This window comes from Caretta caretta, chromosome 5, assembly GCF_965140235.1.
Source record: "Caretta caretta isolate rCarCar2 chromosome 5, rCarCar1.hap1, whole genome shotgun sequence".
Lineage (NCBI taxonomy): Eukaryota > Metazoa > Chordata > Testudines > Cheloniidae > Caretta > Caretta caretta.
The window spans coordinates 126,724,734-126,751,366 of record NC_134210.1 but is presented as its reverse complement, the minus strand read 5'-3'; the positions used below and the strand labels follow the sequence as shown (position 1 = coordinate 126,751,366).

At 47.6% G+C, this 26,633-nt stretch overlaps 1 protein-coding gene across 3 annotated transcripts in view; it reads right to left on the bottom strand.

Moving 5' to 3' along the window:
• The window catches only part of PAX5 (paired box 5), a 235,731-nt gene that overhangs the window by 184,211 nt on the left and 24,887 nt on the right, over window positions 1-26,633 (bottom strand). The gene's annotated exons all lie outside the window — the stretch shown is intronic.

The following is a 26,633-nucleotide window of genomic DNA, read 5'->3' as shown; positions in this document are numbered from 1 at the left end:
GCTAACTGGAGGCAGGGGGTGCAGGGCTGGCTGTGGGCAGGGCAAGGGGTGCAGAGCTGGCTGGAGACAGGAGGGTGCGGGGTTGGCTGGAGGCAAGGGGGTGTGGGGCTGGCTGGAGGCAGGGGCTGACTGGAGGTAGGGGCTGGCTGGAGGCAGGGCAGGGGGGTGCGGGGCTGGCTGGAGACAGGTGGTGTGGGGCTGGTTGGCTTCGGGCAGGGCTGCAGGGGGGTGCGGCAGGGGTTGGCTGGAGACAGGAGGTGTGGGGCTGGCTAGCTTCGGGCAGGGGGTGCGGCAGGGGCTGGCTGTGGGCAGGGCAGGGAGTGTGGCAGGGGCTGGCTGCAGGCAGGGGGTGCTGGGGTGGCTGGAGGCAGGGGGTGCGGCAGGGACTGGCTGCAGGCAGGGGGTGCTGGGGTGGCTGGAGGCAGGGGGTGCGGCAGGGACTGGCTGCAGGCAGGGGGTGCAGGGGTGGCTGGAGACAGGGGCTGGCTGCGGGCAGGGGGTGCATGTGGCAGGGGCTGGCTGCAGGCAGGGGGTGCGGCAGGGGCTGGCTGAGGCAGGGGGTGCGGGGGTGGCTGGAGGCAGGGGCTGGCTGCGGGCAGGGAGTGCGGGGGTGGCTGGAGGCAGGGCAGGGGGTGTGGCAGGGGCTGGCTGTGGACAGGGGGTGGCTGGAGGCAGGGGGTGCGGGGGTGGCTGGAGGCAGAGGCTGGCTGTGGGCAGGGCAGGGGGTGCAGGTGGCTGGAGACGAGGGCTGGCTGTGGGCAGGGTAGGGGGTGCATGCGGCAGGGGCTGGCTGGAGACAGGAGCTGGCTGCGGGCAGGGGGTGCAGGGGGTGCGTGCGGCAGGGGCTGGCTGCAGGCGGGGGTGGCTGGAGACAGGAGCTGGCTGGAGGCAGGGCAGGGGGTGCAGGGGCTGGCTGAGGCAGGGGGTGGCTGGAGACAGGGGCTGGCTGGAGGCAGGGGCTGGCTGGAGGCAGGGTAGGAGGTGTGGGGGTGGCTGGAGGCAGGGCAGGGGGTGGCTGGAGATGGGAGCTGGCTGTGGGCAGGGTAGGGGGTGCACGGGTGGCTGGAGGCAGGGGGTGCGGGGGTGACTGGAGGCAGGGCAGGGGGTGGCTGGAGGCAGGGGCTGGCTGTGGGCAGGGTAAGGGGTGCAGGGGGTGGCTGGAGGCAGGGGGTGCGGGGGTGGCTGGAGGCAGGGGCTGGCTGAGGGCAGGGGGTGCGGGGGTGACTGGAGGCAGGGCAGGGGGTGGCTGCGGGAGGGGGGTGGGTGCTCGCAGGGAGAGCGGCTCAGAGCAGCCCGAGCAGCCGGACGCAGCCCAGGCCCAGCAGAGCAGCCGGGGACCCACCCGCGGCCCCCAGGGGTCGGGGGAGCAGCAGCAGCACCAGGGCTCGTGCCCAGGGCCCCGCGGCTGCCCACGTGGCTCCCGCAGCAGCGCCCCGGGGGCCGGAGGAGGAATTACGTCCCTTCCCGGCCGGAGCCCATCAAAGCCTCGCGCCCCCTGCAGGGAAGCGGGTTAACAACCGGCTCTAAAACTGCTTCAAAATGTAACAATCGGTCCGCGCGAACCGGCTCCAGCTCACCGCTGCACGGCCCCTGTGCAAGCCAACGTGAAGTCTTTCCTGTTTTCACACCAAAATCATGCTATGTACATGGGGGGGTTGCACAGGGTGCAACCAAATGAAACTTGGTGGTTTAGAGAGAGTTTCGCTTTGAAACACTGTGTTTGATTTAACCCCTAAGACTCAAATTGAAATTCAGGAGCTATAAACCAAGGTGAAGTGAAACCAAAGAAAATCTTTGCATGAACCCCTGCTTAGGAAACCGCCGAGTTTTGCGTCATTCTGCTTCTGAGTGATGCCTACGAAAAAGCAATGCAAGGGACAGGAATCAAAGAAAGGAAACGCCTGAAGCATGAAAATAACTTTGCCTGCAGCACCACAAAACATACACAAATTCATCATCCCTGGGAAATTTTGATTTAGTCTGGCGGGTGGGGTGTCGCCCATCATCTTGGTTGCCCCCTGAATGGAAATTCAGAGCCTTTCAAGCCGGCAGGCAGGAGAGAAAGCAAAAAGATCTTCCTGCACAAACTGTCAGCAGTTTTCTGAAAGTCTCCTGGCAGCCCTGACCCAGATAGAGATACCTGAAGAAGAGTTTGGTGTAGCTGGAAGGCTTGTCTCTCTCCCCAGCAGAAGTTGGTCCAAGAACAGACATTACCTCACCCGCCTTGTCTCACAGACAGAGAAAGACTAACGAACTGGAGTCTGCTCTCCCACGATGACTAGCCGCTGCTGCCTGCTTAAAAAAAGGCATCCTAATAATGAATCTTGGAAGCACGTGTCCAGAAAGGCCCATGCTTCATGCCAGCCCCCATCCTTCACTTGGCTCTCATCAGCACAAGGCTGAATCATTCAGCTTTATTGACACTTCATCTGCCAGCGCTCCCTGTGCGAGCGGATCATCTGGTACGCTGCCCGGCTTCTGGCGGCTGGACTCCACGCTGAAACACCTCCCCTGAGCCTCTGGGAAAGCTGGCATCAGTTGTTACCATAACAAACTCAATTGTTCTCAGCAGTGCTCCAGCAAATAAAGTCATTAATTATGGGCTCTCTCTCGGCCGCCGTTGGCTGGGGCGGCAATCAGTGTGAAACTGCTCATTGCCTTCTCTCGGGGAGCGAAGACAGATGCCATAAAAATAAACGGCAGCATGAGCAGGACCCTGCCAGTAAGACAGCAGCAGGCTGGACCCGGTAACAGCCATCACGCTGCTTTCTGTGGGCCTAGCTACATTTATCTGCTCTGCCTCCACCAGGGGGGAAGGTATCCCATTAAGCGATTATTTTTATCTTATAACGTCAATTTACTTATACTGATTGGCTTCCTGCCGCCAAATATCAATTAAATTGCAAATGCCGGCAGAAGCTTATTTTCTGTCTCTCCCTCCCCCCACTCCTCTTTTTTAAGCTATGTTCTAACATAATTTAATTTATTTCCCTTTCCATATCTCAGAGGAAAATCTATATCTCCTCCTGGAAGGCCATTTGCCCTCTGTTATTGGGAGCTGAGGTATCACACTATTGAACCATTTGTTTCAGCTGACTATCGGCAACCCATCAGCACTCGTAAAGACCTCTGCCATCTCACTGCAATTGCATCTATGATTGCTCTGTTTATAATTTCTTTATAATGGACACTAGTAACTATCAGACTTCTAGGTGTCCTTTTACTTCACTGAGCTACAGGATACTCTTAGGCCCTTTTTTCTCCTGCTCTCCCAAATACGCACACACACTTTGCCCCCTGCTCATTTATGATGAGGTTAGCTTATTCATCAATCATCTGCTGAAAGATCTTTCTGTCTCCTCCCTTGGACGGAAGTTGGCATTAGTTCGTGCTGGTGTTCCTTTGCAGTTGTATTTCAGGAGAAGATTCAGCTATCCAAGTGCTAGCAGTTACAGTGAGATGTTGCTTCCATGATAAATAGCTAGATTGAAAAATGAAATGCAAGAGAAGGAGCAAACCCTAGGCGGCCATTGTGAATTGTAAGGAACATAACATAGGAGACGCTCAGTCCACAAGAACAGAACCTATCTGACATATCTCCATACATCAGGAATCTTGATGTGGATTTATCCCAAAGAAGAGTCCCAAGACAAGATATCTCTCTCATTTTTAATGTGATCCATAAGACATTGCCCCTCACCCCAAGACACCCATGGACTCCTGTCAGTAACATACTCCAATAGCCCTGTTTCCACACAAAAGTAAAACAATTTTCAACTTTTGAGCACAAACTTCGCTGCCTCTCCCTGAGTTAGGAGGGAAAGGAGAAAGAGATTGGAGACAATGTCGTGCTAATGCGGTTGGAGGGTTACCAGATGAATGTCAGTGACCCAAATGACTAGTCCCGGATGTCAGAGTTCAACAAAGATTGTGGGACTTGGAAGATGATTAGAAACATAAGGCGGGGGGCACGGCAATAGGTCATACTAGAATGAACAGGCAGATGCTAATCACAGTTGAAAAGGTGAGGTCACCATATTCAATCTAAAGAATTTCTGGGCACTGTGCAGAACATAAGAATATCTGTTCTCCTTATATTGCTTTCAATGTTCAAAGACATGCATGGACCCACTTGAAAGGGATGTCCTGAATTCAAGCAAGGGTGAACTGGTAGCCTGTCGAAAGAGGATGGCAAAATCAATGATAATATATGCAGATAAAGAGTGATCTTTTATACATATATTACCTATTTTGCATAATTTATAACTATAATTAGGTGGGTCTTCCCATTTACTGTACATACATAACACAGAGTGTGTGAGAGTATACGCAATAGAGAAACACATCTGTAGGTCTAGGTATAAACATACTACCATAAATTAAAACAAGGAAAAAATAGTACCCAATAAAACAAAAATCAGTTATAATCAATGTCATATAATCAACCTAATATATTGATATACTGTATATCAACTTCCTTTGAAAGGCTCTCATTTTCCTTTTGTTTAATATTCTGTAGGGGTTAGGTCAATGGAGAAAGGTATGACTGTGTGTATATACACACACTTGCAAATGCATTCATACCCATGGGAGACCAGATTTTTAAAAACTGGCCACCTTAGATTGTAAGATCCTTGGGACAGGGACCAATTCCTTGAGATATGAATGTACAGGGCCTAGCACAATGGGATAGGGCTAATAATAAAGGATCATTTTTTGCAGCCATAATTTGCAGGCATTATCTTAACAATTCAGATGCTTAAGACCTGATTTTTGAGCAGATCAAATGACTTTCATTGTGTTGCCAATCACTTCGATGAGAAAGTTCGGGGCGTGAAATGTGGAAGTCTAGTTACGGCTCGTTTGAAAATTTAACCCTATTGTGTGAGTGACGACTGTGTATGTTCAGAATATTGACAGATTCAAGTTATAGATAGTTATATACACACACGCAAGTAGAGTAACTCTCTGCTAGGCAGGGTTGTTCTTAAGAGAAACATCCAGAGTAATAGGAAAGGTCTTTGCACCCTTTTGAATGGTGATTATTGACTAATTTTGTTCAGTTGAATGGAGATAGCATGATTTCCTGGGATGTGCGTGGTCAGTTTCTAAACAGAAGGCTCCAGACTCAATTTTGTGGTGACTAGTTGGATGTGACTGGCTTACAAACTCAGCATGGAAGACAGGAAGCAAATTCAAGCAGCACGGGTATTTTTTGAATATCAGAGGTTGACGACCCCTCACTGCAGTGGTCACAGTGTGGCTGACCGCTGTGGAACAATGTAGTCTTGTTTCTGTCTCCAGGGTGTTGAAGAGGTGCACAGTATGTGCCGTATTATGGATGGTGGTGCCAATCTGCAGGGAAGTTTGCAGCTTTCATAGGAAGATGCGTATCTCTCCCCTGAAGTGAGGAAAGTGCTGTAAAGCGAGGCAGAGTGGAATCAATTTGGCAGACGATTGCAATTTTATCACTTTCCAGGGAACTCACTTTGCACAGACACAGTTTGCACAGGGCAATTTCCTCCTCTCTAGCCATGCTGGTGTCCATCTTGCTATGGACAGGTTAAACCTTAACAGCTTAGTGTTTGCTTACACTTCAAAAACCAAATCAGTATCTCCCACCACAAGTGTGACGCTCAGAGTGACAGCAGGGACTGCGTTTTCTAAGACCTGTTTGGGGACTCAGACGAATGTACGTAACCTCCATTTCTCTTGGTTTGGAGATGAGGATGTGTGTGTGAAAATTACATGGGAGGAGATTCTTGGCAAAAATAGCTTTCAGGGTGACCTGTTAGCACTGGTTAATTGAGGAAAAGAATCCAGGTACACTTAACATACAGGATCTGATCCTCAGCTGGTTTAAATTTACTTCAGTGGAGTTGTGTCAGTTTATACCAGTTCAGCTTCTGATCCAGAGTCCTCATTTTCACAGCTATCAGTATGGCAGCCTGGGGGGAACACCACTTTTATGCTTCAGAAACATTTTTATCTGGATTTGGAAAGTATGATCCAGGGGGGTTCAGGCAAAAACCTAGGAGTCTGGAGACCTGGGTTCATTTCCCTGTCACAGATTTCCTGTGCAGCCTTTGGCAAGTCACTTATCCTCATTGTACAGATGGGAAAGTGAGGCACAGCACTTCCTACCCCACAAGGATGTTGAGAGGACAAATGCATTACAGATTGGGAGGTGCTCCCATACTGCTACAGTGGGGGGCAAAAAATACCTCAGATAGATAACATTCAGAGAGGTGCTGATGCATTGCTCCCTTAAAATTATGAAAAACATTTCCTTTAGAATCAAGCCTGCCTAGAAGTCATGCGTCTTCCATTTTTTCATCCCTCCTTTCTTTGGATACCGTTCATGAGAGTCAATAGCTACCCTGCCCACGCTACAATCTTTAGCATTACAAAATGGCCAAAGATAACTTAAATCTTTGCAAAAACTGAAGGAATGGAGCCAATGGAATCCCTCAGGTTGGAAAGGAATCTGGATGGGAACAGACGAGATGGCTGCAACACTTCCACATTTTCCTGGGCGCAAACAGTGTTGCAAAGAAATCGAAGATGAAGAAATCCCCCACACAGCTACTTATTCATGCACTTGGATGGCCAAGAAAAAAGGCACCACGAGGCATGAAATCTTTTGGGGACAAGAGACGAAACTGCTGCATATGATGTTTGCAAAGGACAATAGGAGCCATTGCTACACAGCACGAAGCCAGAAGCACCATGTACTGCCATTCTGGGTGCTGGGCATTACAAAACCAGACACCAGCGTATCCTGTTTTGGACAGGTACGAATGATACCATCAAAGATAAACTGTTTAAGTGTGAAATCCAGGAACCAAAATGCAAAACATTCACTGAAGTTACATGGGATTCCTGACCACCCTGTGCCCAATCTGAATGAAATGGAAAAGATCAATTGGTCGACAACTACTGAGTTATGGGGGGGGTTGTTTTTTGTTTTTTAATTGTTAATTGCATAATACATCAAGCCACAACACAACAACACTGTAAATCAGAGTTTGCTTGGCGATGGGATTCCAATTAATAATAATAGATAATAGATAAATGGCTACAATTCACAAGCAGCTCATTGGGGTGGTTCTCGGATATCAGTTAAAGGACACACAGCAAACCCTTACTATGCACAGTCAAGTGGGTTAGCAAAAGCGTCAATGCAAATAGCAAAGGACCTGATCTTTTTTTAAAGCGCAACACCCTGGCTAATTCAAGAGGTGCGTATTTAGCACTGTTAGACTATTGAGGCCCACATCAACACTTGATTAGGATTGCCAGTCAAAAGTCTCAAGAGCAGAACAACAAAAATCTTAGCACTGACATCCAAGAAGCTTTTTGACCCAAAGACTATTAAAGGTGGAGTAGTTACACAACAATGATACGCCAGGAAAATAAAACCGAAGATGTGACAATGCCAAAAAAGCTACCTGCATGGCAAGAGAACATTAGATTCCAAACATGAAACTGCTGGCAATCCTGTCAAGGTAACAGCTCTACAATGCATATCAAGGTCACGATGATGCCCAACTGAAAATTTTCTGTCTATATTTTTTTTTTGACAGAAAGTTGGGGTTTTTTTGACCAAATGGATTTTTTGTGAGAAGTGTCTGCTTTCTGTGGAAAATGTTGATTTCTTGTTGAACTGGATGCTCGAACAACCAATGTTTTTGGTTGTGTTTTCAGCCAATACCCAAACGTTTTGGGCCAAACACGAAAACTTTCAATTCAGATGTGTCAGAACATTCCACATCAATGTTTGTGATCCAAATGAAGCATGTCAACATTCCAGAACTGAAAAGTTTAGTTTCAGCTCAGTTTGACATTGAACTGTGTCCTCCTCAGCAGGTGGGCCTCATAACCCCATTCTCCCTTATGGGCCCGGCATCCTGGCTACCCTAAGTCTGCCATGATGCACCAGAACTGACTTCCATGTTACGCACTGAGACACGTCAGCTAGAGGGAGCCCAGGGTGCATCTGAGAGATGTGGTCTGACCAGGATGTTTGGCCCAGAGAGGAGAACAGGGATATGAGACTCTTGAACTACAATACCCATGAGACACTGAGGCAGCTCCGGGAGGAGCAGTGTAATATCGAACCAACCAGAAATGTTGCAATTCAATCTGACATGCCAAAATATTTCCATTTGAATTGCCCCCACCTGAAATGAAATATTTGGTTCAGATGTTCCCAGTTGCAACTTTTGCTTTTCAGCTGAAATTTGTTTGTTTTTTGACAAAAAGTTGAAATTTTCTGTAGAAATTTTTTGATAACACAAGTTTGTTTTAAATTGTCCAAGTTTTCCATGGAAACCCCCATGCACCCATCTTCCTGCCAGCTCTTGTCACAGCCACCACTGAGGGCAGCTTCTGCAGGATGAACAGAAGACATTTAAACAAAATCAGGACACTGGCATTTTGTGTGCTTGAGTGCCAATCAGATACCATGAAGGTGATCAAATACAATGGTGATGAGGGCCATATCAGTCTCCAGACAGTCAGAGATCCAGCATGCTATTGACAGTGCTCCTGTACGGACAGAAGAAACCATGTGCACCTAGTAAGTGGCAATGAAAACACCAAGAACAGCAAACACAGGTTCCTCGTATTGGAGCCACACCAGCAGCCAACAGGCCACTGCTGAAGGCACTGTTTTGAGAAGACAAAGTGGTCATGTTCTCAGAAAGCCATTGAGGTTCATTGATGGCTGTTACCGACAGATTTCCAATATCCTGACCCTAAATGTCTCTATCCCTAAACATCTCTATTTGCATTTTATTAATGGGCTGGATTAGTGCATGGCTGATTTCGTTTTATTTGCATTTGCTTTGCCAAAAAAAGAGGGAGAGGGTGAGAAAAGATGACTTCTGCTATGTGACCGGGATAGACCCTCTCACTGAAAACCTTGGGTGAAGGAGAGGGAGAATTTGGCCCAGTCAGTCCATTTTAAAAAGGAATACTATTTTCACAAGCCTCCAGACAGAACATTAATAAAAGCTTAAAGTAGTCACTGCAGCCGTTAATAGGAGTACCAATAGAACAGCAGCATTTCCATTATGGATCACATTTTTCAGGGGCTTATAACTCAGCCCGAGAAAGTTACTGTGGCCTAGCAAATTAGCCACAGAGTGGGAGCAAGGAGACGCAAGACTAAGTCCCGGCTTTATTGAAATCAATGGCAAAACTCACACTGAAGTCAAAAGAGCCTCGATTTCAGCCCTGCTGTCTGATCCTGCTTCTGGCTTTTCAGTGACTATGGATAAGTCATTTAACTTCAGTCAACCTCCACAGGCAAAATGAGGAGAACAATACATCTACACTGCAATAAAGTCCCCAGCACCAAGTCTCCGAGCCCGGGGCAATTGACTCGGGCTCATGGGGCTCGGGCTGCAGGGCTAACAATTGCAGTGTAGTAGTTTGGGCTCAGACTAGAGCCCTGGCCCTGAAACCCACCCACCCCACCCCCCACGGAGTTTCAGAGCAACAGGCTCCAGCCCCAGCCCGACTGTCTACGTTGCAGTTTTTAGCCCTGCAGCCCAAGACCCACAATCCTGAGTCAGCTGACCTGGGCAAGCCATGGCTGGGCTCCAGGAAGTAGCTTCAGGAAGTCAGTTCAGTAGTAAATAAGTACAAAGTCTGATGCCCAATCAATATGAGAGAGGAACAGCATTCAGAATTCTGGGATTCATTTCTTCAAGCTATGAGGCCTTTAAACAGGTGGCATCACCACTACTTCCTCAGATTATTGTTATTATTTATTAGTAGCTCTCTGGTGGCACCCGGTCATGGAGCAGGACCCTATTGTGTTAGGCGCTATACAAACACAGATCAGTTTCACACAACTCTCTTATTTAATTTTTCATAAAGTTTCTGGGATTTCAGGGAAGATATGCAAAACCTCTAATTTTTGTCAAAAATCTTAGGTTTTGCAACTTTTATTTCACCCCATCTATAAGTGGAGTTCTCTTTCCCCCTACCCAGCCCCCCCAAAAGCCTCTTGAAGTTCTGACACTGACAATGGCTTTCCATACAGCCTGGCTTTTGTGGCCAAGTGCAGCCTCACTGCGGCTTTGGCTGGTGCGATCCATTTGCAGAAGTGGGGCTTATAATTCTCTGCAGAATCAAGTTAAGATACTAAGACAGGGATGACGAGATTAGTACTTCAGGGCACTCTGACAAAACATGGTGTAGAAAAATACCTGGTTTTCGAATAGTTCCTTCGAACAGTTTTAACTGTTGAACAGCCAAATTATTCAATGCTTTGTAAGAGGCCCTTTTAGGTGGGAATGAGCTCAGCATGTTTCAAAGCCCGGTTTACTACCGACAGAAATGTGCATTTGAGGTTAATGTAGCTTGAGCCGAGCAAGTCTGGAATAAGGTTACATTTCCTCAGCACTCCTTTTACATGGCAAAACTTGAAGCATTTTGTTTGGACAGATTTTAGCCACGTGGATTTACATACCGAAAAGGGGGAGGGGGAATACTGTGTAACACCTTATCCGCCCATGTCTGAAAGACAAACATCATTGCTGCAATCTGGCTGCATTCTGGTCCTGTCAGAAAAGTGAACGTGCACAGCCAGGAATAACTCTACATTTCAGGGGGTTTAAATGCACAGCTGGTCGTGTCGCAGGCTTCCCTTTGAAATGAGGGCTCAGCAACCTGGCTGTGCTGCAAAATGAAATGTCCTGAACTGTTCCTCTCAGGCCTGGCAGCAGGTGTCACAATTCACCTCCTTATAGTGGGCCCACTGAAAGCAGTTTTCATCCAATTGACCTTTCCTGAGAAGTCAACTGACCCATAATTACGAAGCTGAACTTGCTTGGGTTCAACTGCACTGTAACACCTGCAGGTTTACACTAGCCAGTTTAGAAATCAGTCAATCCTGCATCCATGCACCATCCCCCACCCCACTCCAGAGCACAATGAGCAGTATATGGCATCCTTCCCTTCTGGAAGTCAAAGTACTCCAGCCAAACCTAGGAGTGAACGAGATCTGGATTATTCCAATTTAAATCCATTTCCACCACAATGCTCCCAGACTGCTGCCCTTTTCCCCCCAAGAAGATGCTCTGTCCTGTCTTTAAAATTACTTAGGGAGGCAACCAATTGAAAAGTATTTTATATAGAGAACAAAATAACTGGATTGAGACAATGTAGCCTGATGAGAATCTACCCTTCTCTCAATTTTTTTTCCATTCTCCCAATTTTTATTATCCTCACTTTTGGCTCTCTCACAATATATATGAAATCCAACATCTTAAGACTGTACATGGGTGAAGTGGAAAGTGCAAGATAATGTAAGACTTCCAGCTTGAGGCAAAATCACCACCATTAAAACCATTCTTCATTGCAACTAAGCCTTTTTTAGCTCTCCCCTTGGTCTGGCTAGATAGATATTTCTTAGGGCTGGTTGAAACTCAGGGTTTCTTTTCCTGAGAAATTCTGACATTTCAAAATTTGCTTTTGTTCTGAATCAGAACAAAAAACCAAACAATTTAAATATTTGCCACAAAATGAAGTTTTTGTAAAAAAAAAATCATTTCAGGTCAATCAAAAGTTTGTTTTCATAAAAATCAGAATGTTTTGTTCTGATCTTGACTTGATTTATTTTATCATTTATAATATAATATACACTCAAATACACTTAGAAACAGATAGTCATTTCAAAATGAAAAAAATCAAGGTGTCCCAAAAAGGTTGAAAAATTTCTTTATCAAAATGCCTGGTCTCTTTTAAAAAACAATTTAAAAAAACAAAGTTGTGTCCAAGCTGGCGTGTTCCCATGGACAATTTCAATTCTGACCAAATGGCATTTTCCAACAGAAAGACATTCTGTCAGAAAATCAACCAGCTCTAATATTTCTCCTGAACCCATCAGCATGGTATCACAGCACAGAGTGACTTATTTACTCCACAGATGAGATTTAATTAAGTATTCCTGTACTAGATAGTAATTTCAAGTAGGAACCTAGCATGTTCTAAAGAGAAAGATAAGATGAAATATGTAGGTGCCTTTAAAGAGAGAAAGTGTGTTCTCTGAGTTAAGCCATTTTACAGCTTGTCTACATGGTGGACTAATGCACCCTATGGGGGGTGTGATTTCTAAAGCGAACTAGCATGCTGCACATTAGTTGGTCCATATAGATGCTGTGGGTACACTTTAATAGTGTTGTTTGAAACATCACTGCATGAAAGTGTACTGGGGAACCTTTAATGTACACCTGCAGGGTCTACACGGACCAGTTAATGTGCAGCACGCAATTGGGCTTTAGATATCACATCCCATCAGAGTGCATCAGCCCACCGTGTAGACAAGCCCTCAGTTCCATCTCTCTGAAGTGACCACATCTTCAAAGCCATCCAACTCCCGGTGGCTCCCATTGAAAACAACTGGTGGTGGGGGGTGGGGGGGAATCCTGACCACGTGTGAAAATCTGACCCCTTTGTTTAGGCACCTGAGATGAAAGAATAGCCCCCAATTAAATCAATGGCAAAACTCTCACTGACTGTCGGAGGGCCCCAGTTTCACTTCTGCACTGCAGAGGAGCACTTTTGAAAATACAGCCCTTGAGGGCTAAGTTTTAAACAATTATATGCCTGAGTGCCAGTTAGGCGCTCATCTGGGAGGAGAGACGCACTAGCATGAGCTGGAATACTGTCAGCACATCAGGGTTTAAACGCCCAGAAAGCACCGTGGGTGAAACTGACGCCCTGCAGTTACCAGCACACCCCCGACACGCCACTTAATTCCCTCTTAAACTCTAGGGCACATTTCACCCTTAGTGCCTAAAAGACAGTAGAAGACTAAGCAGTGAGAGCCAGACATTGCCCCAGGCGGTAATAATCTGCTATAGCCTTTATCAATGCTGGAGCCAATGCTTTGCCCACACCCCGTTCCTCCCCACCTGCTTGGGGCAGGGAGGCCCTGTCCCACAATGTCAGCTTACCACTATGTGGCCAAAGCCAAAGAGCTAGGGAGGCCCCACAGGTGTATCAGGGTCCTTACCAGCCTATACTGATTAAGGTTCTGATGCTACAAACATTCATGCACCCACGTAATTTTACTACTGCAGGCAGTGCCCTTACCTTCAACGGGGATAGAGAGAGGCTCAGGGCCGGGGCAGAGAAGGTATCACAGAGCTGCTGCCCCAGCAGTCCCTCATGGCTGAAAATAGTACTGCAGCAGCCCTGCCTCCGTTTCTCAGTGTCTTCTCCAGCTCACTGTGGCCATAGGCCTGGCCATGCCTCATAACAGAGCTCAACTCCTTTGGGGGCATCAGAGTCTTTCACTGAACCAAAAATACCAAAACAATCAAACCTGCAGCCCAGCCAGGCTCAGCTGTTAGTTCCCTTCTTTACCGGCTAGTCCCAGCTGCAGGAAACTGTCCCAGCACCAACCCCAGCTCCTGAGCTTCAAACTCACTGTCAGTGCTTCTATATCACGATGCCAACTTCTCCCAACCTAGCGCTAAAAATTTCCCAAATCTTCCCAAATCTGGTAAAAAATTCCTAGCAGTGCTTCTATATCCTGGGAAATTTCCCACAATCTGGGAATTTTTGAGTAAAATTTTCATTCAAAACGTTGTACTCAAAAATTCCCATATTGTGGGAAATTTCCCAGGATATAGAAGCACTGCTCACTGTCCAAAGGGTAACACAGTCACCCCCTATGCAAGGTTTCAGGCAGGCTGTAGTTCCTGGTTGGTTCTTATCTCCACTTAGGCTGCTTGCCCACTACAGAACAGCCCACTGACCCCACTAGCCCTCAGTTGCTGGGTTTGCCTCCTTTCAAGACCAGGTGTAGCAGGCAGGGCTAACTGAACAGGGATGACTGGCCCAAAGCCTCTGGCCCTTAAAGGAACAGGCCACCCTGTCACAGTGGTGCTCAGGGCCAGATATAGTGAGGTACTCAGGGCCAAAATCAGGGTCAGGTGCAGAGAGGGGATCAGGGTTGGGTGTAGGGGCTGCTCATACTCAGGTATTTGCAGGATTTGGGGACTCCTGCCACAGTAACAAATGAGATCTACACACAGGAATTCATTACTAGAGCTAGCTGCTAATTTTCCAATGTATTGTTTTTTCAACAGAAAATGCTTTTTGGCTGAAAATGAAACATATTGTGAAAATGTTAATTTCTGAAATTTAGTTTCAAGAAAAAAATTGGAATGGAGCATTCTGGTAGTCCATTTTTAAATGACTTTTCCACACTTTTACTTTGTCCTTTATAATGTTTTAACAAATGCAAAAGTCAAAATCAGAATGAAATGTTTCTGTTTTACAGAAACGAAAAACCCAAAATGTTCAACCCAAAAGGTTTCCTTTCATTTTGTTTCCAGACTTTCATTTTGTGGGGAATTTGGACACGTTTTGGTTTCGTTCCATTGCAGAACGCTGACTTGGGAAACTCCCTGTGTAGCCTGCAAAATGAGTGCCTGCTCTAAGAAACGCCGGATGCATTTAATAAATTCACATTTTTAATGTGGTTCCAGACAAGGACAAACTCCCCTCCCCGCCCTCACCCGTTCCGTCTAAAGGAAGACGAGGCTCTCCTTTGCAGATGCCCCCAGTTTTGGGTAGCTGAAAGGCATTAGCATTTAGCTGAACACTCTGTGTGTGTATGAGACTCCAGTTCCTTTTAGTCTGTCTGGGGGAAGGGGGAAAGGGCTTGAATAGGTGCCCCTTAGAGGCCCGGCGGAAGCCAACACACTCCCAGAGATCAAAGCCCCAGGCCCTGAACAGAGAGCCGCAGTGCTGCCTGCCACCCGATCACTCTGTCAATGACAGTGGCCATTCATCGGCAGATCATGCCCTGTCACTGTTTGTGTCAAACCACCACCGCCACCATCACCATCACTCCTTCTCGGGGGAAAGGGGGGAAGGGGGGAATTCATTATCCATTAATGAGCTCTTCACAGCCCTGATCCCTGAGGCAAACACTGCTCCATTCATAAAAGCTCCCAGTGGCTGGCCAAGGGGGACCAAACGCAGCCATTTCACAGCCCGTGCACCATCTTCCTCCAGGCTGCCCCACATGTTCTGTAACAGTTGTGAATGACAGACACTGAGACAGAGGGAGGGAGGCAGAGAGACAGACACACAGACACTGGCCTCTCTAGCCTCCCTGAGCTTTGAAAGGGAAACAACTAGCAAAATCCGAGAGCGGCTGCAAGTGCTCTTTCATGTGGCGGCTGAGAGAGACCCACACACTTTTAATTGACTCATATTAAGGGCTCCATGCTCAGAGCACCTCTGCCCCTCAATACAACACGGCGGTAAGACACGTTGTCTGCAGTGGCGTGGTAGCCGTGTTGGTCCCAGGTTATGGGAGAGACAAGGTGAGCTGGTATCTCTGGCTGGACCAACTTCTGCCGGTGGAAGGGAGAAGCTTTCAGAGACCTGCCCAGACCTGAAGAAGAGCTCGGTGCAGCCCAAAAGCTTGTCCCTTCCACCAGAAGAAGCTGGTCCAATAAAAGATAAGAACCTCACCCACCTTGTCTCTCTCAGTGCAATATGTGGCATCTATATCCAGTCTCTGTCCCTCCAGCTCTTTACAAAGTAAGGGTGAGATCCTGCAGCTGGATTTGCACAGCCAGCCCAGTGAGACAGCATTGATCCTAATAATCAAACTATACATGAGGGTTACTTTATCCACCACTGAAATGCAGCCACCTCTGAGGTGAAACATGGCAACTGTAGCACTTCGGAGTCCCAGTCCTGGACCAGGACCCCATTATGCTAGGTGCTGTACAAACAAATCACCCCTGCCCCAAAGAGCTTACCATCTAAACATAAGACAAGAAACAGCCGGTGGATACAGACAGACAGACAGGGGAGTACAAGGAAACAAAGAGACCATATTGATCAGCGCAACAGCGCAGGAGTCGCCTAGCCGTTGCCAACTGTTTTGGGTACCACTCCAGACAGCTGTGGAACAGCTGCTGCTGCCTTTACATGAAGGTTCAGGATGGAAAGGGTCCCAGGAAGCCCCACTGGCTTGTGGCATGGCGAGAATGGCAGATATGCTGGTAGCCATACTGCCTACAGCTCTCACCAGCAAGGCAGGATTTCACTGAGTCACGTCTTGCATGGGCCTCATCCAGCACCCACTGCAGTCCCTGGAAAGACCCTCATTAACAGTTGTGGGCATTGGCTCAAGCCCATAGGCCTATCACGGAGGCAGCTTGAACTTACTTAGCAGAGCTGTGCAACAGGATGGCTTGCTCTCCAAGGGCAAGAGGGCCAACCCGGAAAGAGGCAGACCTGAGAAGAATCAGGTGATTCTGCTATAAATTGGATTTTTTCCCCCCACTCTTTATTTTTCCATTTGCTACTCTGACACTTTTCAAAACTTCTCATGCCTTGGCAAAGTTAGAGGAGCAGCATTTCACTTTCCCTCTGGCCGCTCTTCAGCTCTTCCAAAGAGGAGGAAGTTTTGGAAAGTTACACGGTGGAAAAATGAAGAAAAAAAAATAGTTAAAATTAAAAAGGAGAAACAGAAAATAATCCCTGGATTTCATTACTACTGTCTGGGAGAAAGGGGAAAAACCAAAAATGTAGAATTTTTAAATGTACATCTACCAAGCATCACTCTTATAAATGGACTTCATAGCAAAACAGCAACAACAACTGGAGAGAACTTGATAACAAAGAACTTAATGACAAGGTACATCCTCACACAACCTGAAGCTACAATACAACAAGGACAACAATTGTATTCCACTGATTGAATGGTAGGCACCATGTATGGGATAAATCCTCTTGAAAAACATTGGGAAAATATAATCTAATGATTGGCAACCATGGAAAGAGGCTGATCTATTTCACGCAGGACATGTGTACAAATAAATCATTTAATGTCCTTTGTCCAAATTGAAGGAAACATTGCTACTTTCAAAAGGAAGGAGGGAGTTGGACTTTGTCCTTTAGCTGAAGTGGCAGAAGATCAGACTTTAAGTCTACGGCACGAGGTGAAACTCGACAATCACAGTGGTCCCTCCTGGCCTTCGAATCTATCAACCTCTAACGCAACCCCACAGAGCATACAATCAACTCCTGGAATGTGCCTATGCAGCGCCTCAACCAATCTGTAATGTAAATGGGAGAGACTTTAAATGTTAATTCCATCAGAAAGCAGCAGGATAAAATCCTACAAGTGCTTCATAGTTCAGCTAGGGAATCGAGACAAGATTGCTGACATTGACTGGTGTTGCAGATGACAAGTATCCAGCCTGGATAACATGGCTGTCCTGTGCCTGGCACTCACTGACAGGGCAGAGCAGGGATCCAGGAACCAGATTCACTGGTGTGCACTAGGTGCTTTCCACAGTTCCAGTGACACTGGGTAACTATGAACACAGCTAAGTGGCCAGTTAAGCCAGGTTTAATAATGACCATTTTGCGTCATCGGAATGGCTCACAGCAGCCGGAGCATGCTGGTGAATCTGGCCTAAGTGCTACTAATACTTTAAACACTTTCCACCCTTTAACAGCAACCCTATATCAGTGTAATTCCATGGAGTCCGCCGGAGTTACACCAATGTAAAAATGGTGTAACAGAGTGGAAAATCAAGCTCATAAAGGCAACAGCAGGAAGAGTAATATCTTGTTCCAGCATTTTAGCTTCCATGATTTCTCTGAAATAATTCCAGCAAGCAGTGGATTGCATTAGAAATACCATGCATGGAGTCATTATTGTGATGTAGATCGTAAAGTCCAAATCAAACCATGTTAAACGCTGTTCTCAATGTATGTATGTATGTAGATATAGTTGCTTTTGGGGAATGGATAAATTGATTGAACAATCATCTCACAGTATTTTGAGACATTTGGAAAGAATTCCTGAAATCAAAGAACTATTTAAATGAGGGAGGAATTTAAATCAGTGCCCACAGAGCCTGCGGAATCTTAATCTTATTAAATCAACAGAAATACTTTCATGAGTAAAGAATACTCATGTGAGTAAGGATTTGCTGGGCTGGACCTACTAACGGTATAAGTAGATTCCAAACATCCATTGTTCCTCATGTTCTTTTTTACTCTCACATCGCTGGTTATATGTAGATTCCAAACAGTTGAATTTCTATGTGTATTTTTTCCATTCCTTTTTTGCCATATGTCTTTGGTTTTTCGGTTTGTGTGTGTGTGAGAATATATATATAAATGAATCAATTGCAATCTATACAACATTGCTCACATACGATGAACAAAACTTGAATCACTGTCTGGTAAACCTAAACCCCACTTGACCCCTTCTGAACCCAGCATATTAGTGCTGTCACTGAGTTTTGTCAGGCACTTTACCTGAGCACACCTCTAACACAACATGTTAAAATTTCCATCAGCAAATGATTTTTTCTCTCCATAACCTTCTGCATTTCCGTCCCTCCCCCCAGTCTTTTGACAGCTTCCCTCACCATTTATGTCCTCAGAGGCTATGTTCCTCAGTGAATTATTTCAATATATACCAATGCAAGGAAATGCTGAATATCAGGTATCCACCTACAAGGATAGCTTTAGTCCAGAGCATATAATATCTGGCCCAGATCCTTAGCTGGTAGAAACAGAGCTATGCTGATTTACAGCAGCTGAAGATCTGGCCCATAGTCTTTGGCTTCTGAGCTAAACTGCACCACTTTGCTGACCGGGACAGCCTGCGTGTGTTTTCCATCACAAACTCCTTTCCAACAATTAACATTCATTGCCAGCAATATGACAAGGTCGTAAATGAGATTTTTTTTCCTGCTTAACTAGAACCTACAAGTCTCCCAAAGACCAAACCCTTATTTTCTCCATGAAATCTACCTGAGCAAGTCTCAAGGGGAAACCCTGCTGAGGCACCAGCCATGTGGTGCAATGGCTTTTCTCATCTCAATAGTGAGGACAAGAAGCGGGTCTCTGTGTTACACATGGCAAGTAGACCACTGTCAGGTGATATTCCTTTGTGGGGGCCCTAATATCTGCTTGGTATTTGGATCCCGTGATCTAAATTCAAATGACCCTAAGAAACCTGGGCAGACACCACCTTCCCTGGGCACGTGAGAAGGGAAAGAGGAACCAACTTAGAGCAGCTCCCCTCCCTCCTCTGGTCCATGTGCAGAAGGGAGAAGAAGATTCTTAGTCTCTTGACCTCGAAGAAGCCTCGTCAGTCGCCAGGGAAACCGAAAGGAGATATGTTTTGTGTTTATAAAGCTTGGGAAGCAGTTGCCAGAAACAGCCCTTACCAGGACAAGAGAATCAGGCTGTGGCCTCGACAGCCTTCCTTCCCCCACCAACTGGTTCCCTCCACCTCCCACGGACAGAGCTCCTCATGCACCGAACGGCCCTGCTCCTCGTCTCTGCCTCTTCCCATTCTGACTCTCTGCACTCAGGCCACTCTTCAAGCCCCCCCGACCCCCCCTCCCCGTGTAGGAGTTGTCTCCCTCCTCCAGCACCCCAAGCGTCCTTGTTCTCCCCCTCCCAGCCTCTCCTCCTTCAGCTACCTCCCAGCCACCGGCCTCCACTCCTTTCCCATCAGCTCCGTTCTCTTGCCCTGCCTCATTCCCAACGGAAAAATAACAGTCAGGAGCAGAGAGGGAAGGAGAGGCACTCACACGCTGCACGCGCGGCATCGCCGCCTCAGTTTCCACCAGAGCACCCGGCATGCAGGGCTCCCACTCCTCCTGGCCTTACCAGGACGCCCAGCTTCTGACCAGCTTTATCTGTCCTCACCCAGGCCAGTCCCTCTCTCCTTCGCCAGCTTTTACCAAGGTTTGTTTGTTTGCCCATTGCCCTGCTGCGGGAGAGCTTATTCACTGGAGCAGCTCCATCAAAGAGTGGCACTGCTCGTGGCAGTAAACACTCCTCCGAGTGAGTAAGGGCTGCACACTCTGTATTTTGTAAGATTTTCATCCTTCAGGGCAGGAGCTACACTTCTCTACAGTGTCATGAATACTGACGGCACTGGCGAAATACTAACGGGCTGGATCCGCAGCTGGTGTACGTCAGCAGAGCTCTAGTCAATGGGGATACGCTAATTTACAGTGGGGGGGGTCTGGCCCCGTAAAATCATAAATCACCTGGGTCAGTAAGTGGGAAAATGTTCAAAGTGAGCAGGAGAAGAAAAATAAACCAGCAGATTTTTCTCCCAGTGGAAGACAGACAGAGCAGTGAGCTGCCAGAGATGAGACCCCACTGGACGGGTAAGAGCACTAAAGAGCTATAGGCCAGACCCCCAGCCGATGGGGGAGCTATGGACTAGATGCTCAGGGCTAAAATCAATGGCGCTCTTCTTAGGAGGTGACCTAGGTAAAAGCCAGGGGAGCTGGATGGGTGGCTAAAAATGTGGGGTGATCCCTTCACATAACCTCAGAAAGAAAAGCAAAAATAGCGTCGGGCCTTAGCCCTGGACTCAGCAATGACCCACTGTGACGGAAGCACTTTGTGGAATGCAGATTTCCATCCCCCCACCCGTTCCCCTCCCCCCAGCACTGCGCAGTCCTGCCCGTGGCAAGGCTTCTTCTTTCTCACCATGTGCTAACTGCGGTGGAGACATGCCCACTGCTCTGCCCGGACGGTACAGCAGCTCGTGGCCATTGTCCTGCCGGGAGGACATGATCCATGCGCCCGGAAGGAGGGAAACCCGGCCCTACCCATTACAGGGCCTTGACGCAGTGCTGCTCTTGTTGCACTTGGCCTTTTCTTGGTTTCCCCCTTTGACCACATCCTTGGGGCGCAGGGTTCACTAGGAGAACTGGTTTGTCCCGTCGCTGTAACAGGATACCGTCATGCATTCATATTCGCAAGGTGCTTGGAAAAAAATGTCAAGAGCCGTGGCCACGGTTTTCAAACTCAGGTGCCTTCAATTAGTTGCACAGATCTGAACTGAAGCACCTAAATAAAAGCAGCCTCCAAGGTCATGAGACCCTCAGACCAGGCCGCAGACCCCTCCCTTCTCTTTTTAGCAAGCTAGCGAGCGTGCGGCTAGCACCTGTACATCTGCAAGGGATGCCACTCACACCTCCGGCAGCAGTTGAGACACTGCCCTCGTGGTCTTTGTTATCCCTGCTCCCGCTGCAGATTTTCCTTCCAGACAGGAGCACGAGGCCCCCAGCTTGTAAAAGGGACAAGCAGAAGCACGTGAAAGGCGTTTTCCAGCAGTCCAGCTCAGAACCTGCAATAGCGACATCTACACCGTCAACGTCAGCAGATGGCAACAGTACAGCGTGAAGGCTAGCAAGGATGGAGCAAAGCGAACGGCGTAAGTCAACGTTTCGTCTCGTGCTGGTTTCAACTCCCAAAATGCCCCCAACCACTGAGAAGACTCTGCACCGATGAATTAGAAATATGATTTACGCAGCTGTTCTGGAGGGGGGCGTATTTAAATGCAGCCACACCTCCTCTGCAGCCCAAAGAGATGGGTGGTAGCAAACACACACATCCTACCCAGTGCTTAATTTATGGCAGTGGGTTTAACTCTTCTCGCATTTCCAGGCAGACTGGTGACCAGAGCTGAGCAGGGCGATTTATTTGGCGCATTTAGCCCTTTGTTCTGTCTGCGGACAGACGGCGTTCCCACCGATTGATTCATTCTCCGAAATTTACTCTGTGAATATTCCATGCAAAAAAGGCTTTCGCTGTTGGGTTCCTCCCCAATCTCGCATTTCCAGAATGGCCTCCTGGCAGCTGAGATTTGCCATTTGAACTGGCTACATACTGTAGGTCGCACAGGGAGTCTTCCAATTCGGTGCCCGGTGGAGTCAGTGAGAAGAGAGGGAGCTGGACTGGTCCCTGCATGAACAGAGCTCACAGGCCTTGCGTTTTGCTCTCAATTCCCCACTACTGCTCTACCTCCCTGTGTGAGCTATGGTGGGAGGGAGAGTGTAAACCTGTCTAGGCCCAGGCGCCTCTAACAATCCCACTCGGCACCTCTCTGCATCTTTAGGCATCTAAATACAGTTAAAAATCTGGCCTGTAGTGGTTAAAATGTCTGCCCAGCTGCTCTCACTGTGCTACCCCATTGATGAGACATGTTAGTGCCTTGGAATCAGGCGTCTGATGCAAAGACTCACCGCTAGAAATTCACTTCCCGCTAACATCTTGCAATTCTTGCTTCAAACACACTACTCCTGCCCACAAACCTGCTCGCTGAGCGAGTCACCCAGAGGCACATACACAGACCAGGGGAACTGGTGAACTCTTCTGAGGGCTGCTTGCAAATCCTTCTCTGCTCCAGGCGAGACCACTCCTCCATGCCAGTGTCAAGGAAGTCAGTTCTCCCTCCTGACCAGCTCGCCAGGGATTGAACCCAGGAGCCCTGGAGGCAAAACCATATGCTGCTACAGTGTGAGCTAAAGAGCTCCTCTGTGGAACGGCGTGGGGGGACATACACTCACCAGTGACATAATCTCACTTTTACTCTTTATAGGGGCCTGCCTGGGACCTTTGCCCACCTGCACCCACCCTTTTTACAGCCTTCCTTGCCGCGTGGGGGGACAGACACTCACCAGTGACATAATCTCACTTTTACTGTTTATAGGGGCCTGCCTGGGACCTTTGCCCACCTGCACCCACCCTTTTTACAGCCTTCCTTGCCTCTGGGGTCTTTGCAAATTTCAGGCTCGATCCTGCAGAATTTACTAAGGAAAAGACCCCCATTCAGGTTGGAATATGGGGTGTGCCCAGGTACGCACATCAGGGCGGAGCCGTTCCTTCCCCAGGTGAATAACAGCACCACCTGGGAGTGTTCGTCCTGAAATGGTTTTCAAAATCACAGGTGCTTTCGTCCAGGTAGGTTTGTTTGCTCTGCGCAGGTCGCTCAGCTTGGCCGAAGGGAACAGGCTTGCCAAACCTAACTCATGGTGCAGTCGTTTTCACTTGCAGGTCTCATGCACTAGCCCAGTGGCGCAAAGAGCCGGTGACAAGCCAGGGTTAAAGAAAAGGGAAGCTCCCCCTCCCCACAGCTTCCCTTCAGCCTTGACTGTGAGCTGAGACCCCACCAAATAGCAGACTCTGCAGTGAGAGCAGCAACAGGAGCTGGTGCCTGGCTGGGGAATTGCTGGGGCTCCCAGCCACACTGGGGTAGCAATAGCTCCACCTGATGGGAGCCGAAGAGGCATCCCAGCTGGGAGCCCTCTCTGTGCCGCCTCTACAGGGAGCTGTGCCCTTCTGCTGGCTGCCCACTCCCTCCAGGGGGAGGAAGGAGACATCGCCAGGGGAGACGGACAGAGAAACACTGGAGGAGAGAGAGAGAGGTTGTATCAAATCTCTCTGTTAAAAACATGTATTTAACCCTCTTCTCGCATGCAGTGATTGCCGGGTGAGTTCAGCGACTGCCGAGGAAGAGCACCAGCACCCGCCTGTATTGTTGTTACAAAATCTCATCACTTATAGCAAAGGGCTTGTGGGGCCCTCCAGGGACATGACCCTGCTGAGCTATACACACACACAATCACTGCACAAACACACAGTACACACCACACACCCACACTGCAAGCATACACATGCACACACACACACTGCATACACACTACACACATTCATTTCCTTGGTTGGATGTAAGTCTGCTTGGGGACACAACCTCCTTTCTCATACATTTTGCCTTTTTCCCCTATTCTCTCCTGTAGCTTTGTCCTGTCATCACAAGACAATGTAACAGTGCGCCACCAAAAAGAACCCTGAACATGACCACAGCAGCCAGAACTGGAGAACTCCCCCTCCTCGTCTGATCTATGTTCACCCCTGGTGGCATACATCACGGGGGAAAGTTTAAATCCAAACAGAAGAGTAGTGATCTTGGGAGCCTCCATTTTTGGGTGTCTCATTTGAGATGCTGCTGTTCAGAGGGCAGCCGCTCTGCACTTTCTGAATTTCAGGACCCTTTAAGATGGCTCAGACTAGGCCCTCAGGAACCGAGCCACCGAAAACCACGAGTCATTTCTGAAAATGTAGGCGACCTTTAATGGAATAAAACAATTTCTTTGAATAGGGATATTTGTAAAAACCTGTCTTTAAAATGTAACCTAACCTACATGTGGGTCCCACGCTCACTGCCTGCACCCCTCTACGGCCTTCTTTCAGCTGAACAGAATTTATTAGAAGACGATAAAATAAGATCATTCTCTACATCCTCCCACCCATCTACTCAACATGCATCGCTCGGGCTCCCCACTATGCGCAGGTAAAATCTGAATGAAGCAACCAAAGTTAGAGAGAGGAATCTGGAAACAAAACAGCAACCATGACCAATGGGTCTGCCTTTTTAAACTTAGAAAGCCAATTGCATCTCTCTTTAGTATGCCAGCGTCTAGCTACTATGTAGTCTGCTTCTTGTATCAGTCCCCAGTAGTATGTCCTTTAACTATAAGTGAAAGCAACCAATCCCCCACTAAGGCACATCTCCTCCAAGTCTACTTTACAATGCAGGAGAGGGAATGACACCTTCAGCAGTGTAAGCCAATAAAGATTGTTGATTTGGTTTGCCCCTGTTGCTATTAGGCTAGCAACCCACTGGGTTAAAGACTGGTGACCACTGCTAAAAAAAATGTCAAGACGGAGAGGAACAAAAACCATCAAGGAATCATACTGAGTGCTGAAGAGCAAACCCATTCCATTTCACTATCCCACTCAGACAGAAGCCTAGCTCAATTTACAATGGTTACCTGGTCAGTGGCTCCACTTAACAGAGATCTATGTACATACAGACCCCTCCCTCAATACTGAGAGAGACGTGTGTCAAACAACTAACCCACGAGACCGTTAACCATGTAGCATTGACCTCACAAGAGTCAGTAAATGGCAAAGTTAACTCTGCCCCCTTGTGCATACATATTACGATACAGGCCATTGTTAAACCATCACATTTTCCTCTTCCTGAAATAATACAATATAATAGGATTCCATTTCCCTAGAGTCTGCAATACAAAAGTGGGGCTTCTTTGTACTACTCGGAGTGCGCTTTGGGTGCTTAACTTGGGTGACAATCGCTTAGTGGAGAGGAAAAGGGTGTTAATGGAATTTACTGGGAGGGAGGGGGGATTAACACAGGAAAAAGAAATTCCATAATGTGGAACATTTAGCTAGACACTTACCAGAGCACCCTGTCTACCCCACTTAACGAGTCTGCAGGAGGGAGCCCACTAGCTGGGCAGCTTCAGTGGGCAGTGGAAGATAGCGGTACTGCAATTGCAGATAGGAGTATTGGGGATGGGTAGCCTGCTGGGTTTTGAGCCTTTCACGTTCACATTCTCAATCTTTACTCTGCAACTATGAGGGTTTACTTCTTATAAATGAAATCTGAGATTCTTTTGTGGCTCCAGGAGCGGGGGCTTTAGGTGAAATTTAGGAAACTATTGTGATATCCCTGTGAGAGTTTGCAACATTGAGATTGCCTCTCTCCCAAACCTTAGGGGCTATGCAGCTTTTACCTTAATGCATTGCAGAAAAGTTTTACTCGCAGTTTTAAAAATCACCTTTCAGCACAGATCAACCCTATAAAATGTCGGCCCAAAAGGAGAAAGTTTTGGAAAGTTACAAGCCACTGGAAACAGGGCTGTGGGATGGAGTTTCTATATTTTCTGTCCCAGTTCCCATACTGCTCTTATCACCACGGTAGACGGTTATGCATCTTTAATTAACTAGAGAGTTTCCTATTATAATGCTAATATTTATTTGTATAGTTATGGCCTGATTTTCAAAAACTCAGGTGTGCATCTGCACACCAAATTAATGTGCACACCTAATGCAATTGCATGTACAAACCAAGTCTTTGCACCCATGCAGCCAGCCACAGTCTGAGTGAAATCTAGGCCCCACGGAGCTCAGTGGGAGTTTTGCAATTGACTTCCATGGTCCCAGGATTTCACCCAATGTGTCTAAACGGCCCTCTGCACCTGACTGCTTTGTGCAGCCCTGGGAATTGCCATGCACACTCATTGTTTGGACTTGGACAGGCACTCCGGGCTGTTTAAAAGTCAGACTCGTACTCTGTGTGTACATACAAAGAGTGGGATGAATTGAACAGGAGGATAACTGAATAAAATGTCCATTCAGGCTGTTTGTGAGGCTCAAGGCCACAGAGAAAACATTGCTTTTTTCCCTTCCTGACCCAGAGTTTACAAACACTCCGGGGTCATTTCTCCCCTTGAGGTGTGTGTGTAAATCCCATGAACAGGGCATGCACGTGGATGGCAGAACAGAGCTCCTCGTCAAGAGCAGCAGTGTCCTTTGAATGTGTCTGCGCTTTGTGACCACGAACCCGACTGTAGTACTTTAAGCAGCGGGGGGGGAGGGGGGGAGGGCAACAAATGGGCAGAAAGAAAACAGATGAAGGCCTCCATCCTCCAACCATTGCCATGTGTGAGTAATTTACACGTGTGAGAAGTCCCAGTGACGTCACTCCCATACACCAATGTCTGCAGAATCAGGCCCTAAACTTGCCCCAGGGTTAAAATTGTCCCACTCCTTTGATTATAATAGGTGAATATGGCTGTCATGTTCTCCTGATGATATTTCCAGCCCTCTGGAACTCCTGTGGTTAGATAATAAGAAACATCCCTTACACCCCTTCAAGGAAAGAGCCAGTTTAATTTAAGGCATCTTTAAAAAAATTCAAACTCAGAATAGCCCGTCCTTTT